Source organism: Phyllobates terribilis, unplaced genomic scaffold (assembly GCF_046119375.1).
Source record: "Phyllobates terribilis strain yellow unplaced genomic scaffold, ASM4611937v1 Scaffold_156__1_contigs__length_4398808, whole genome shotgun sequence".
NCBI lineage: Eukaryota > Metazoa > Chordata > Amphibia > Anura > Dendrobatidae > Phyllobates > Phyllobates terribilis.
In genome coordinates, this window is record NW_027362916.1 from 1,685,684 (window position 1) to 1,702,526 (window position 16,843).

Below are 16,843 nucleotides of genomic sequence, written 5' to 3' on the forward strand. Positions count from 1 at the left end.
TAATTACTAGATGGAGACCTGATGCTATCGCATCGGGAGGGCGGTAATGTCACGATGGGGGCAGGCTTTGCAGCGCTGAGAATCTCCCCCCCCCATGTGCTCACCCACCTATCCACTCTCTCCCCCATCTGCTGTCTTCTCCTCTCATGTGATCTCTTCTTTGACCTGTGCACCGCATGTCCTATCCCCTTTGTCTGCTGTCTCTCTCCACCCCTGTGCTGTCTTCTTCCCTCATGTGCTGTCCCGTTTGAGCTGTCTCCCCCCCCTGTGCTCTGTCTCTCTCCCCCTGTGTGCTTTCTCTCTCCCCCATCTGCTGTCTTCTCCTCTCATGTGATCTCTTCTTTGACCTGTGCACCGCATGTCCTATCCCCCTTGTCTGCTCTCTCTCTCCTCCCCTGTGCTGTCTTCTTCCCTCATGTGTTCTTTCGTTTGAGCTGTCTCCCCCCTGTGTGTCCTCTTTCCTTTGTGCACTCATCCCTCCCCCTGTGTTAAAATGAAAGCAAAATAGGTAAAGGTAACATTTTATTAACATGGAAAAATTTATGACAAAGGTGCTTTAATTTACAATGTATCCACATAAGGACAAAAAACACATTTTATTCTATTATCTATCTATCTATCTATCTATCTATCTATCTATCTATCTATCTATCTATCTATCTATCTATCCCTGTATCTATTATATATGTATTTTATATTGATCTATCATCTATCTATGTCTCTATCATCTGTTATTTGTCTATGTGTCTCAATCTATATTTAATGTATGTATGTCATTTCTATCTATCTCTCATCTATGTATGTCTCTATCATCGATGTAACTCATATGTATCTATCATCTATCTATGTATCTCATATCTATCTAGCTATCTATTTATCTATCTATGTATGTCTATATCTATATATCTCTATGGGCCACACCCTGAGGTGGAGATATGGTGAACAACCATCCCGCCCATCTCTTTAGCTGTTCACAAAAAAACAAGCCCTGTTAAAGTTAATTTAAGTCTCTCAGCATCTGTGACACTGGAGCATTAAATCCTGGTTCATATCACCAAGTTTTACAAACTGGATGACACATATCTCCCCTGTGATCACCTTACAATATTAAATATCTGTCACACAATCTATCTATATCTATCTCATAGCTATGAAACATCTATTTATGTGTATGTGCATCTATCTATACACCTATCTATGTCTATGCCATATGTATGTACAGTGCCTACAAGTAGTATTCAACCCCCTGCAGATTTAGCTGGTTGACACATGCGGAATTAACTTGGCATTGTGACATTTCTACTGTAGATCAGCCTGGAAGTGGGAAATGCACTGCAGCAAATTTTGTTTTTTTTTTGTTTGTTTTTTTTAAACGTTAAAAGTTAATTCAGAGTGTCATTTATTATTCAACCCCTCAAACCACAAGAATTCTGTTTGGTCCCCCTAAAGTATTAAGAAGTAGTTCAGGCACCAAGAATAATGAGCTTCACATGTGTGGATTAAAGATCTCTTTTGCCAGCCTTTTCTGACTATTTAAGACCCTCCCCAAACTTGTGAACAGCACTCAGACATGGTCAACATGGGAAAGACAAAGGAGCATTCCAAGGCCATCAGAGACAAGATCGTGAAGGGTCACAAGGCTGGCAAGGGGTACAAAACCCTTTCCAAGGAGTTGGGCCTACCTGTCTCCACTGTTGAGAGCATCATCCGTAAGTGGAAGGCTTATGGAACTACTGTTAGCCTTCCACGGCCAGGACAGCCTTTGAAAGTGTCCTCCCGTGCCGAGGCCAGGCTTGTCCGAAGAGTCAAGGCTAACTCAAGGACAACAAGGAAGGCGCTCCGGGAAGATCTCATGGCAGTGGGGACATTGGTTTCAGTCAATACCATAAGTAACGTACTCCACCGCAATGGTCTCCGTTCCAGACGAGCCCGTAAGGTACCTTTACTTTCAAAGCGTCATGTCAAGGCTCATCTACAGTTTGCTCATGATCACTTGGAGGACTCTGAGACAGACTGGTTCAAGGTTCTATGGTCTGATGAGACCAAGATCGAGATCTTTGGTGCCAACCACACACGTGACGTTTGGAGACTGGATTGCACTGCATATGACCCCAAGAATACCATCCCTACAGTCAAGCATGGTGGTGGCAGCATCATGCTGTGGGGCTGTTTCTCTGCCAAGGGGCCTGGCCATCTGGTCCGCATCCATGGGAAGATGGATAGCACGGCCTACCTGGAGATTTTGGCCAAGAACCTCCGCTCCTCCATCAAGGATCTTAAGATGGTTCGTAATTTCATCTTCCAACAAGACAACGACCCAAAGCACACAGCCAAGAAAACCAAGGCCTGGTTCAAGAGGGAAAAAGTCAAGGTGTTGGAGTGGCCTAGTCAGTCTCCTGACCTTAACCCAATTGAAAACTTGTGGAAGGAGCTCAAGAATAAAGTCCACATGAGACACCCAAAGAACCTAGATAACTTGGAGAAGATCTGCATGGAGGAGTGGGCCAAGATAACTCCACAGACCTGTGCCGGCCTGATCAGGTCTTATAAAAGACGATTATTAGCTGTAATTGCAAACAAGGGTTATTCCACAAAATATTAAACATAGGGGTTGTATAATAATTGACCCACACATTATGTTTAAAATTTAATAAAATTCAACTGAGCAACATAACTTTTTGGTTTGTAAGATTTATGCTTCTGTTCATAAAACCTACTCTCGTTTGCAGTTTGAAGGCTCTAACTTATTTGCATCTTATCAAACCAGCTAAATCTGCAGGGGGTTGAATACTACTTGTAGGCACTGTATATATAAAATATCTTTCTATTTATTATACTATCTATGTATATCTATGTGATATTTATCCATCATCTACCTATAAATCATACACGATATCTATTAATCATATTACAAGTTAAATAAATTAATTTAAAACATTTTTATAAACAACAATCCTTGTAAAAATGTTATCACTATTACATAACAACTTTCCTTGAAGTGGTGTTTAAATTTCACTTTGACATGGGAGCGTTGCTTCACTCTGGAGAAAGCAACGTATAGCTGTCCATGTCCAAAGGCTGGTTCAGGGAAATAAATACCCACTCGATTGAGGGTCTGTCCTTGGGATTTGTTAATAGTCATTGCCAATGCAGGTTTGACTGGAAACTGTCGTCTTCTTAATTTAAAGGGTAACCCAGTGTCAGAAGGACACAAATCAATGCGTGGAATAAATACAATGTCCCCTTCGCCTGATCCAGTAATCACTTTAGCCTGTATGATGTTGGGGTGTAAGGCAGTGACAATCAGCCGAGTTCCATTACAGAGACCTTGGTTGGTATTGAGGTTTCGCAGTAGCATGACAATTGTGCCAATTTTAAGTTGGAGCAGATGTGATGGCATTGCCAATGACGTCAGAGAATTTAAAAATTCCACCGGGTACTGTTCACGTTCATCATCGTTATCAGCATCCACAGAATCGTCGCTTGTTTATACAACGTACTCGCCACTCATTCTATCCATTATTTGAGTGTTGAGAAGGTGTACATCCTCATTTTTTGGACAGAGTATTGCATGTGAGGCTGCAGTGTTAACACTGTCTTTGTCATTGGCATTTATGGTAATTTTTGTCAGGAGGAATTTCTATGACATCATCTACAAGGTTGTGTTCGTTTGACAGCTCACCATTTCCTAGTTTAAGCAACCAACTGTTGTATTCTGGATCACTGGAGCGCATGTTGTTGAATAGCGGCAGTCTGATAAAGTTTTTCCAGTGTTTTGAATATTTAACACAGGAGTCTACAATTTCTGTTCTTGTGGCATTAGCAAATACAGGAAGGCATTGTCGGAAGTCTCCTCCAAAAACGAAAACTTTACCACCAAAGGGTACATGATTTTTGTCAGCAACATGTGTTGTCATGACATCACGTAGAAGTCTATCAATGACATTCAAAGCATGGCTTTTATCAATGATAAAAAGTTTAGTATGTTGTAACTTTTTGGCGGCGTTGGTATCACTTTTAATCCTGGAAACAGATGTTTCGTTGATAGGAATTGGTATGCCGTAGAGAGAGTACATTGTTCGTCCTCCTCGTAGCAAGTTAGCTGCTATTCCTGTTGTGGCTGCAGGTGAGACAACGTCTTCTTGTCCTCGTACATAACGTATGAGTAGATGGTATAGGTAGATTTTTCCACTGCCACCGGGGCCATCAATAAAGAAGCACTTAGGTGTTAATGTGGTATCTTGTAAAGCTTGAACTATGGCCTTGTAGGCAAAACGTTGCTCCTGATTCAGAGTTTCTTACATCTCTGCAGCCCTTGTCAACTCATATTCCTTATCGTAGTCCTCTTAAGGCTGACTTTTTTTATTTGCTGTTTGTGGTAAATTGAAATCATCAAAAGAGTTCCCATGGATTAGAAGCACATCTTGCACATCTTTCATAGCGTAGCCTTCACAATTGATGCAATCTTCTGTGTTATTGTGGTATCTATGACAGTAGTCTTTTAAAAAATGTTCCTTAAACTCATTCCACAACTCTAGGTGATTAGTAGGTGGGCCGAAAACACAGATGTAAGCAAACATCTCCCGAAGTTGTGTAGGCATGTTCAGAACAGTGGCTTTTATTATAGTATTTTTCCAGACACTGTCATTTATTAATAATACTAGTGGTAATGCAGCATCTTTAAATGCTTGATGTGTAACACCATTTACGGATTTAATGCTCTCAAAACTTGTTGGGCCTTTTACATGCAATAATAACAAATGTAAATAATATGGTTCTTGGTCTTTCACACTAACTGTATACATTCTTCCAATTACTTTTTCGCCTCGTCGCTTTCTGGGTTCCCATGTGCCTTGTTTCCAAACATAGTGCTCAGGAATTTCTCGGTAATATTGATGTGCATTTATGTCGATCTTATTAAGGTTGAAGTGCGCCATTAGTGTGGAATTATTTTGGAGCTTTTGTTGAATGTTGTCAATGGGATCGTCTCCATGAAAATATAGTGGCTGAGAGTTAGGCAGATGTACGGCTAGGCGAATGATGGCATGAGATTGTTTATGCATTGGAAAAGCAAATATTCTCCATGCAGCTTCTGGCGCACTGACGTATCTCGAATCAACAAATTGGCTTGTTTCATCATGTTTGATGTCACTTTGAGCTATTTCAATATTAGTCTTGTCGTGTCCTTTGTATACATATTTAAACAAATATTTTACACTTTGGATGGAAGCACAGATTTCCACATTATTGTGGCAGTTGTATTTTTTGAGCACAAATATATGGAGCAACCCATGAATTATCAATTGTCTTTGAATGATGGTCGTATGTGCTCCCAAAGTTTCTGCGGTAACTTGGATAGCCGTCCTTTTCTTTGATGGTATATTCTTGGTATTTTTTTGGGAAACCTTTGGAACACCTCCCATCATCCATACAGGGAGAGTTAGGATTGGCTTCTCCACAGGGACCATGAATCATGTTCTTAATAACAATGTTGTGGAGCTGAGGGTATTTTGTTTCATCGGTAGTGTTGAGCATTCCGATACTGAAATATCGGGTATCGGCCGATATTCACTGTATCGGAATTCCGATACTTAATTCCGATACTTTTATAATATCGAATACCGGAATCGGAAGTTCCCATAATGCCTGCGCTCTGCAGTGTCTCTGAAGGATGACAAGCTGGATGGCAGCGCTCAGCTGCGATCCAGCTTGTCATCAGAATGCCATCCCAGCGTGGGAGAATTCTCCTGATTGTTTAAAAGCCGGCGCGCGGTAAAAAGCCGCCGGCTTTTAAACAATCACGCAGCCCCATACTGCTTCCCCGCAGCCTCCCACCCCGATCCTCCGCTCCCCTCGCCACCTCCCATCCCGATCGTAAATTAGGACCGGGCGGGGAGCGCAGCACCAAGGAGCGAAGGACCCGGGCGGGGAAGCCGGCAGTGAAAAGACTTCACCGCCGGCTTTCCCGTTCTGTGCTGCGCTTTCCCGCCGGTTATTTCAAATGAACAGCTGAGGTATCAGGTGATGCCGATCAGCTGTTCATTTGAAGTAGCCGCGGTGCCCTCAGAGGGTTCATGTGAGTTCATGCTTGACTGCATGAACTCACATGAACTTTCCCACGGCCGCACAGGTCAGCCTCACCTCCCGGACCCGTCATGATTAGTGTGTGCGGGGTGTGTGTGTGTGCGGGGTGTGTGTGCGGGTGTGTGTGCGGGGTGTGTGTGTGCGGGTGTGTGTGTGCGGGTGTGTGTGCGGGTGTGTGTGCGGGCAGACATAGGCCGATGTGACACTACTACTCCCATCGGCCTATGTCTGTCCCCCGTCCACTCCTGCCAGCAGGATCAGCTCGATGGGAGCAGTAGTTCCCATCAGCCTGATCCTGCTATTTAAATTGCCCTACTGTGTCCCCAATAAATGTTAAATACATGTCATTGGTGGCCAGTGGTTACCTAAAAGAAATTAGTTCATACATTACCTGTCCCCGCCGATCGCCACCTAAAATAAAGTAAAAAATAAAAAACTACACCTATACTCACCAAGACACCTAATTCCCCGAAGCCATCGATCTCCTGTAATAAAATATAAAATAATAAACCACAACCTTATCCTTACCCCTCCGTAGTAGTCCACGAGTGTCCCACGAAGATCTCCAGTTCAGAGCAGCCACATAGAATGTGACCGCTCTGAACCGCTGCCGCCGCTAGAATGACGGGGCCGTAAGGGTTCACCGGAGTTCAGGCAGCGCTGCTCCGGTTAGCTCCTTTACGGCACTGCTGTATCGTGAGAAATTCCCACGGTACAGCACTGCCGTAAAGGAGGTCTCCGGAGCTGCGCTGCCTGAATGCACTCCGGTGACCTCAGTCAGTGGCTCCCGCTGCCGGGAGCGGACGTGTTCCCGGCAGCGTGAGCTTACAGCAGCCATGCACAGCTGTCACCATCTCCAGATGTGACAGCTGTGCATGGGAGATCAGCGCAGGAACGTGGACAGGTAACTATTTTTTTTTTAGTAAACTAAGAATTAAATAAAATGGTGTTTTATTTCAAATAAATTATTTTTTTCTGGGTGTAGTGTGTTTTTTCTTTTTAACACTTTGTAGGTTAGTAATGGGGGTGTCATATAGACGGCCATCATTACTAACCTGGGCTTCATGGCAGCTGGCGCTGACATGAACCCCACCACTATTACCCCCTGCCACCGCACCAGGGCAGCGTGGAAGAGCGAGGCTAAGTGCCAGAATTGGCGCATCCTATGGATGCGCCATTTCTGGGGCGGCTGACGGCTGGTGTTTCTAGCCTGGGAGGGGGCCAATATTCATGGCACCCTTCCTGAGCTATTAATATCAGCCCCCAGCTGTCTGCCTAGCCTTTGCTAGCTATTAAAATAGAGGGGACCCCACGTCATTTTTTTTTGGGGGGTCCCCCATTTTAATAGCTAGTAAAGGCTAGGTATTCAGCTGGGGGCTGATATTAGTAGCCTGGGAAGCTCCGTGGGTTTTACCCCCTTCCCAGGCTTCAAACATCTGCCCCAGCCGTCTGCTTAACCTCCGCTAGAGACTAAAATTATGGGGGATCCCACGCCATTTTTTTTTTAAATAAATCCTTTATTTTAACACTAAATGACATTTGAGGACTTAATAAAGATGCAGTCCCTAAATTATTATTTATTTTTTAATAAATTTTTCCCAAAACTTTTGACGTGGGCTTCGCCATATTTTTGTATGCCAGCCAGGTACAGCATCCAGCTTCTATGAACGCGCCATTTTCCGGGGCGGCCGCGGACTGCAATTTTCAGCGGGGGGGGGGAGGGCAAAAAGCTTGGGCCTCCCTGCGCTGCAGATTCCATCCCCCAGCTGCCTAGTTGTACCTGGCTGGACACAAAAATAGGGAGAAGCTCCACGTTTTTTTTTTTTAATTATTTCATGAAATTCATGGAATAATTAAGAAAAAAAGGGCTTCCCTATATTGTTGTGTCCGGCTAGGTACAAATAGGCAGCTGGTGGTTGGGGGCAGCCCGTTCCTGCCTGCTGTACCTGGCTGGACACAAATATAGTGTGAAGCCCCACGTCAATTTTTTTTTAATTATTTCAGGAAATTCATGAAATAATTAAAAAAAAATTATGTGGGGCTTCGCCCTATAATTGTGTCCAGCCAGGTACAGCAGGCAGGAACGGGCTGCCCCCAACCACCAGCTGCCTATTTGTACCTAGCCGGACACAACAATATAGGGAAGCCCTTTTTTTCTTAATTATTTCATGAATTTCATGAAATAATTAAAAAAAAAAAATACGTGAAGCTTCTCCCTATTTTTGTGTCCAGCCAGGTACAACTAGGCAGCTGGGGGATGGAATCTGCAGTGCAGGGAGGCCCAAGCTTTCTGCCCCCCCCCCTCCCCCCGCTGAAAATTGCAGTGCGCAGCCACCCCGGAAAATGGCGCGTTCATAGAAGCTGGATGCTGTACCTGGCTGGCATACAAAAATATGGCGAAGCCCACGTCAAAAGTTTTGGGAAAAATTAATTAAAAAATAAATAATAATTTAGGGACTGCATCTTTATTAACTCCTCAAATGTCATTTAGTGTTAAAATAAAGGACTTATTTTAAAAAAAATTGACGTGGGGCTTCGCCCTATATTTGTGTCCAGCCAGGTACAGCAGGCAGGAACAGGCTGCCCCCAACCACCAGCTGCCTATTTGTACCTGGCCGGACACAACAATATAGGGAAGCCCTTTTTTAAAAAAATTATTTCATGAAATAATTAAAAAAAAATTGACGTGGGGCTTCGCACTATATTTGTGTCCAGCCAGGTACAGCAGGCAGGAATGGGCTGCCCCCAACCACCAGCTGCCTATTTGTACCTGGTTGGACACAACAATATAGGGAAGCCCTTTTTTTCTTAATTATTCCATGAATTTCATGAAATAATTTTAAAAAAAAATGCGTGGGGCTTCGCCCTATTTTTGTGCCCAGCCAGATACAACTAGGCAGCTGGGGGCTGGAATCCGCAGCGCAGGGAGACCCAAGCTTTCTGGGCCACCCCCGCTGCAAATTGCAGTCCGCAGCCGCCCCAGAAAATGGCGCGTTCATAGAAGCGCCATCTTCTGGCGCTGTACCCAACTCATCCAGGGCCCTGGTGCGGTGGCTCACTGGGTAATAAAGGGGTTAAGGCCAGCTTGGCATTATCAGCTGGCCCTAAGCCCAAAATTCATGGGGTCACGCCAATATTAGACATGACCACCATGAATTTCTAGTAAAGTATTTAAAAAAACACAACACCCAGAAAAAAGTCCTTTAATTGAAATAAACACACAATTCTTTATTGTTCTAAATTAAACCATACTTACCACCACGCCCATTCCAGCTGAAGCCAACGATCTCCTGCAATAAAAGTAAAATAATAAAGCAACCTCATCCTTACCTTTCCATGGCTCCCACGACAGCTTCAGCTCTGCTACATCGAGATGACAGGCTGGACCGCAGCAGAACGCTGCCATCCATCCTGTCATCCCGCAGACACTGAGAAGCGCAGGCATACTTCCACTCCTCAGTGTCTGGCTGTGACGGCATCCAGATGAGCCGAGGTCATGTCCAATGAACTCCGCTCACTTCATGTACGTCACTGACAGCGTGGGAAAATTCTCCTGCACTCAGCACTTCAGCGTGAGAATTTTCCCACGCTGTCAGTGACGTGCATGAGGTGAGCTGAGTTCATTGGACATGACCTCACCTCATGTATGTCACTGACAGCGTGGGAGAATTCTCACGCTGAAGCGCTGAGTGCAGGAGAATTTTCCCACGCTGTCAGTGACGTGCATGAGGTGAGCTGAGTTCATTGGACATGAACTCGGCTCATCTGGATGACGTCACAGAGAGACACTGAGGAGCGCAAGCATGCCTGCGCTTCTCAGTGTCTGCGGGATGACAGGCTGGATGGCAGCTTTCTGCTGCGGTCCAGCCTGTCATCTCGATGTAGCAGAGCTGGAGCTGTCCTGGGAACCATCGAAAGGTAAGGATGAGGTTGCTTTATTATTTTTCTTTTATTGCAGGAGATCGTTGGCTTCAGCTGGAATGGGCGTGATGGTAAGTATGGTTTAATTTAGAACAATAAAGAATTGTGTCTTTATTTCAATTAAAGGACTTTACTCTGGGTGTTTGTGTTTTCTTTTAACTTTGACTATGGGGTTAGTAATGGGGGTGTCTTATAGACGCCTCTCCATTACTAACCTGGGCTTGATGTCAGCTGGCATTATAAGCTGACATCAACCCCAACCCTATTACCCCCTGCCACCGCACCAGGGCAGCGTGGAAGAGCGAGGCTAAGTGCCAGAATTGGCGCATCCTATGGATGCGCCATTTCTGGGGCGGCTGACGGCTGGTGTTTCTAGCCTGGGAGGGGGCCAATATTCATGGCACCCTTCCTGGGCTATTAATATCAGCCCCCAGCTGTCTGCCTAGCCTGTGCTAGCTATTAAATTAGGGGGGACCCCACGTCATTTTTTTGGGGGGGTCCCCCATTTTAATAGCTAGTAAAGGCTAGGTATTCAGCTGGGGGCTGATATTAGTAGCCTGGGAAGCTCCGTGGGTATTACCCCCTTCCCAGGCTTCAAACATTTGCCCCAGCTGTCTGCTTAACCTCCGCTAGAGCCTAAAATTAAGGGGAACCCCACGCCAATTTTTTTTTAAATAAATCCTTTATTTTAACACTAAATGACAAGTACAGTAATCAACACTGTCACTGTACTTCATATATATGTGACTGACATGTTTCTATCTATCTAATCTATGTGTGATTCTCTATTCCTTCTATTCTAAATTGTCGGGTACAGATGCTGAATTGCCGGCCGGCTTTCTTAAAGAGACGGTGCATGAAAACACTATTATTTTTTTAAATAAATCCTTTACACTAAATGACAAGTTCTGTAAGCAACACTGTCACTGTACTTCTTATATATGTGACTGACATGTTTCTATCTATCTAATCTATGTGTGAAGCTCTATTCTGTCTGTTATAAATTGTCGGGTACAGATGCTGAATTGCCGGCCGGCTTTTTTAAAGAGACGGTGCACGAAAACACTAATATTTTTTTTAATAAATCCTTTACACTAAATGACAAGTACAGTAAGCAACACTGTCACTGTACTTCATATATATGTGACTGACATGTTTCTATCTATCTAATCTATGTGTGAAGCTCTATTCTTTCTGTTGTAAATTGTCGGGTACCGGTGTATGCCGCTGATGAATTGCCGGCTTTTCATGTCATTCTACATTATTCTTAGTTGTTTTACTTCATGTAGAATTAACCTACAAGGAAAGAAAGGGTTTATTTTCATTCCGATATTTGTGTCCCATTGACTTGCATTGGTTTCCGGTATCGGAATCGGCGATATCCGATACTTTTTGGGTATCGGCCCGATCCAATCCGATACGATATTTCCTGATATCGGAAGGTATCGCTCAACACTATTCATCGGGAATTTCTGCCCATACTATGTTGTCCATGTCCTCTTCAGTTCTTATTTTTGAATTGCTTTCAAGGATTATTAAAATATGAGCGTGTGGCCGACCGCACCGCGCTTTTGAAACTCGATGACATGGACGGCTGCGGTGACCTCTCCAAATAAGCCATTGTCCATGTCTGCTAATAGGGAATCAAGTTTCATTTTAAAAACTCGTGCCCCCAAGTCTGGCCTATGTTCCACACGTTGCCACGGTTCTACATTTTGTGTAATCTCAGCCCACTGTGATTGTGTGTCATGGTGACAAACAGATCTGGTCGACCATACTTTGTAACTGTACACACAGCATCCACTGCAGGATTCGGCAGAGGATTCATTTTGTGAGGTGAAATATTTCCCTGCCTGTTTTTAAACAATATTTTACCTCACAAAATGAATCCTCTGTGATCCCCTGCTGTAATGTCTGTATTGTCTTTTCCTTCCTCCCCCGCCCAGGAGATGTGGTATGCTCCGTACACAGTCAGACACAGACAATTTTTAAAATGAACTTTCGTTCGTGGGTAAACCCGTTTAATGTAAGCGGCTTCCTCAGCCTGTAGACACGTCGCGCATCTGCCACCGGGATCAGCCGAATGATTCACTGCGCCTGCGCGAAATTCACACAGGCGCAGTAAATCAGACCGGCGCCATCTTTGTGCAGACAGATAGCGGCGGTCACATTAAAACTGCACATGCTCTCCTCCTGTACAAAGATGGCGGTGGTCAGTGAATCATTCGGCTGATCCTGGCGGCGGGGTGTATGGCGTGTACGCGACGGTGTTCCGCTGTTGGTACCGCACAAGAGGCTGCGTACGGCATATACAGTGTGTGTGTGTTTTGTACGGTGTATACAGTGTGTGTGTGGTGCGTACGGTGTATATAGTGTATGTGGTGCATACAGCGTATATAGTGTGTGTGTGGTGGTGCGTACGGCGTATACAGTGTCTGTGTGTTTGTGTGTGGTGGTGCGTACGGCGTATACAGTTTGTGTGTGGTGCGTACGGCGAACACAGTGTGTGTGTGGTGCGTAAGCCATATACAGTATGTGTGTGCTGCGTACGCCGAACACAGTGTGTGTGTGTCATGCGTACGGCGTATACAGTGTGTGTGGTGCGTACGGCGTATACAGTGTGTGTGGTGCGTACGGCGTATACAGTGTGTGTGTGGTGTGTACGGCGAACACAGTACGTGTGTGTCATGCATATGGCGTATACAGTGTGTGTGTGTGCACGGCGTACTCAGTGTGTGTGTGGTGCGTACAGCGTATACAGTGTGTGTGTGTGTGGTGCGTACGGCGTATACAGTGTGTGTGTGGTGCGTACAGCGTATACAGTGTGTGTGTGTGTGTTGGGGTGTACGGCATATACAGTGTGTGTGTGGTGCGTATGGCATATACAGAGTGTGTGTGGTGGTGCATACGGCGTATACAGTTTGTATGTGGTGCGTACAGCGTATACAGTGTGTGTGGTGGTGCGTACGGCGTATACAATATGTGTGTGGTGCGTATAGCGAACACAGTGTGTGTGTGTCATGCGTACGGCGTATACTGTGTGTGTGTTGCGTACGGCGAACACAGTGTGTGTATCATGCATACGGCGTATACAGTGTGTGTGTGTGGTGCGTACAGCGTATACAGTGTGTGGGTGGTGGTGTGTACGGCGTATACAGTGTGTGTGTGGTGCGTATGGCGTATACAGAGTGTGTGTGGTGGTGCATACGCGTATACAGTTTGTGTGTGGTGCATAAGGCGTATACAGTGTGTGTGTGTGTTGGGGTGTATGGCATATACAGTGTGTGTGTGTGGTGCGTATGGCATATACAGAGTGTGTGTGGTGGTGCATACGGCGTATACAGTTTGTATGTGGTGCGTACAGCGTATACAGTGTGTGTGGTGGTGCGTACGGCGTATAGAATATGTGTGTGGTGCGTATAGCGAACACAGTGTGTGTGTGTCATGCGTACGGCGTATACTGTGTGTGTGTTGCGTACGGCGAACACAGTGTGTGTATCATGCATACGGCGTATACAGTGTGTGTGTGTGGTGCGTACAGCGTATACAGTGTATGGGTGGTGGTGTGTACGGCGTATACAGTGTGTGTGTGGTGCGTATGGCGTATACAGAGTGTGTGTGGTGGTGCATACGCGTATACAGTTTGTGTGTGGTGCATAAGGCGTATACAGTGTGTGTGTGTATGTGGTGCATACGGCGAACACAGTGTGTGTGTGGTGCGTACGGCGAACACAGTGTGTGTGTTTCATGAGCACGGCGTATAGAGTGTGTGTGTGGTGTGTACGGCGTATACAGTCTGTGTGTGCGTGTGGTGTGTATGGCGTATACAGTGTGTGTGTGTGGTGTGTACGGCGTATACGGTGTGTGTGTGTGGTGCATAAGGCGTATACAGTGTGCGTATGTGTGGTGCGTACAGTGTATACATTGTGAGTGTTGTGTGCGGCGTATACAGTGTGTGTGTGCTGCGTACAGCGTATACAGTGTGTGTGTGTGGTGCATACGTCGTATACAGTGTGTGTGGTGCGTACGGCGTATACAGTGTGTGTATGTGTGGTGCGTATGGCATATACAGTGTGTGTTTGTGTGTGTGTGTGGTGCGTATGGCGTATACAGTGTATGTGTGGTGCAGACGGCGTACACAGTGTCAGTGTGTGTGTGTGCATACAGTGTATACATTGTGTGTGTGTGTTGTGTACGGTGTATACAGTGTGTGTGTGGTGCATACGTCGTATACAGTGTATGTGTGTGTGGTGCATACTTCGTATAGAGTGTGTGTGTGTGGTGCGTACGGCGTTACAGTGTGTGTTTGTGTGTGTGTGGTGCGTACAGCGTAAACAGTGTGTGTGTATGTGGTGTGTACGGCGTATACAGTGTATGTGTGTGTGTGTGGTGCGTACGTCGTATACAGTGTGTGTGTTGGCGATGAAGTTCCGCTGGTGGTACCGCTGCTGAGATCTGTGTGACTGAGTGTGAGGCCTCATGTATGTGACAGATGAGCGTATGAGCAGCTGCTGAGATTTGTGTGACTGAGTGTGAGCCCTCATGTATGTGACAGATGAGCGTATGAGCAGCTGCTGAGATCTGTGTGACTGAGTGTGAGGCCTCATATATGTGACAAATGAGCGTATGAGCAGCTGCTGAGATCTAGGTGAGGCCTCATGTATGTGACAGATGAGTGTAAGAGCAGCTGCTGAGATCAGTGTGACTGAGTGTGAGGCCTCATGTATGTGACAGATGAGCGTATGAGCTGCTGCTGAGATCTGTGTGACTGAGTGTGAGGCCTCATGTATGTGACAGATGAGCCTATGAGCACCTGCTGAGATCTGAGTGACTGAGTGTGAGGCCTCATGTATGTGACAGATGAGCGTATGAGAAGCTGCTGAGATCTGTGTGACTGAGTGTGAGGCCTCATGTATGTGACAGATGAGCGTATGAGCAGCTCCTGAGATCTGTGTGACAGTGTGAGGCCTCATGCATGTGACAGATGAGCTTATGAGCAGCTGCTGAGATCAGTGTGACTGAGTGTGAGGCGTCATGTATGTGACAGATGAGCGTATGAGCAGCTGCTGAGATCTGAGTGACTGAGTGTGAGGCCTCATGTATGTGACAAATGAGCGTATAAGCAGCTGCTGAGATCTGTGTGACTGAGTGTGAGGACTCCTGTATGTGACAGATGAGCGTATGAGCAGCTGATGAGATCTGTTTGACTAAGCGTGAGGCCTCATGTATGTGACAGATGAGCTTATGAGCAGCTGCTGAGATCTGTGTGTGTAAAATAATACTCTTCTCTGTATTATTTTTTCTACTGAGGACTTCTCAAAGTATCAATATCACGATATTCTTATAAAAAAATGTATCTATTTATTCTTGGATTGTCCATTAAAAAGAATCAGATTGCAGCAGGTACATACAATAATTAGTTATAAAGTAATTGTCCATTTGTCCTTAATTAGCTTAATTGTTGAGATTCACCCATCTTTCCTTGGATCCTGGCTGGTAAATCATGTCTTTGTCCAGCACGTGTCCAGGCCTACATGTCATCTGCTTCTCAGCATGAAGATTCTTCTTCTGTGTCTTGTGGGGTGGGAAGAGCAAGAGAGCCCCCCCTTTCTGTACCATGGGCTTTTATAGCCAGTCGTATGGCACACCTGTTCTACATATGGTAGTGAACCAAAAATACACACACAAATAGCGCATGTCAACTAGACACGATGGCTGAGGCATAGAACTCAGAAAAATGATTATCGATTAACATTTCAAATGAATTTCCATAATTAACCATTTAACATTTCCCCCTTTTTTGAGAATAAAAGGACTTTAACCGAAAATTCTCAAAAGAAGATACATTCATCAATCATTTTTTCTTTCCTTCTTCCTTGGCAATATCATTAAATTTCCATAATAATAATAATAATAATAATCTCATCATCGGATTATTGTTATATAATGATGTGAATTCATGTTATGGTAAGCCGTGACTAATATTCATTTAATATGTATAATTATACTTCCCTATATCTAAATTGAAGTAATCGCGGGTCCAATCGTCATCATCTGATGTCATCGGGTAGTCGTCTCGTCTTCTCCTTGGTTCTTTTATAACTCAGTCTTTAGATGAAAACTCCTTTGAAATAAATGATAGCGTGTAGATATTGTACAGTCCATAATTGTGTTCATTATTGTGCAGTCCATAAACTGTGCTCTTTATTAGAAAGATCATGTGTGTCAATTGATAAAAAAACAAAGTCCATGGATGAAATGTAGCTTTAATATCTGTGTGATGTTCTGGAATCTTCCGTGTCGTCCGCACTGGTCTCGTGTCACTTTTGGAACAGATGTGACGTCTTTGGTCAGTAAAGCAAGGGTTAACTTGACACTTCCCTGCTTTATATAGCCCCATAACCAGTACTCAGTCCTTTATATACAGGACACTTATGCCAGGTATTACCTGTTCACCAGCTTTCATTGAAGCGTTGCAGGTGATGAGAAACCACTGGAACGTGATGAAACTTGAACACAACACAGTTCATATAGGATCATCGTCCTCTGCCGTCCCGGTGATCAGTGGTGTGAATTGTATTGTATGTAATGGACACAGTCTATTATCACTCAGCATTCACACCTGTTACCTCCGGAGACGTCCGGATATCGGTTGCTTCTTCTTGTAACTTTTGGGAATCTCTTTGATATATAAAAATTAAAAGTCTTTATTAAGATAGAATTCATAATTGCGATGTCTTGATTGAAGTCTTCATTCCCTAATCTGATACCAAATCTGGCAACTTTCCTAACCTATAATATCACAGCGTACCATAGTAATCAATAATATCCATCTAAT

At 44.7% G+C, this 16,843-nt stretch overlaps 1 pseudogene; it reads right to left on the minus strand.

The window, feature by feature from the left end:
* Positions 1 to 4,346: 4,346 nt before the first annotated feature.
* On the minus strand, positions 4,347 to 11,833 carry LOC141206989 (uncharacterized; annotated as a pseudogene).
* Positions 11,834 to 16,843: the final 5,010 nt, after the last annotated feature.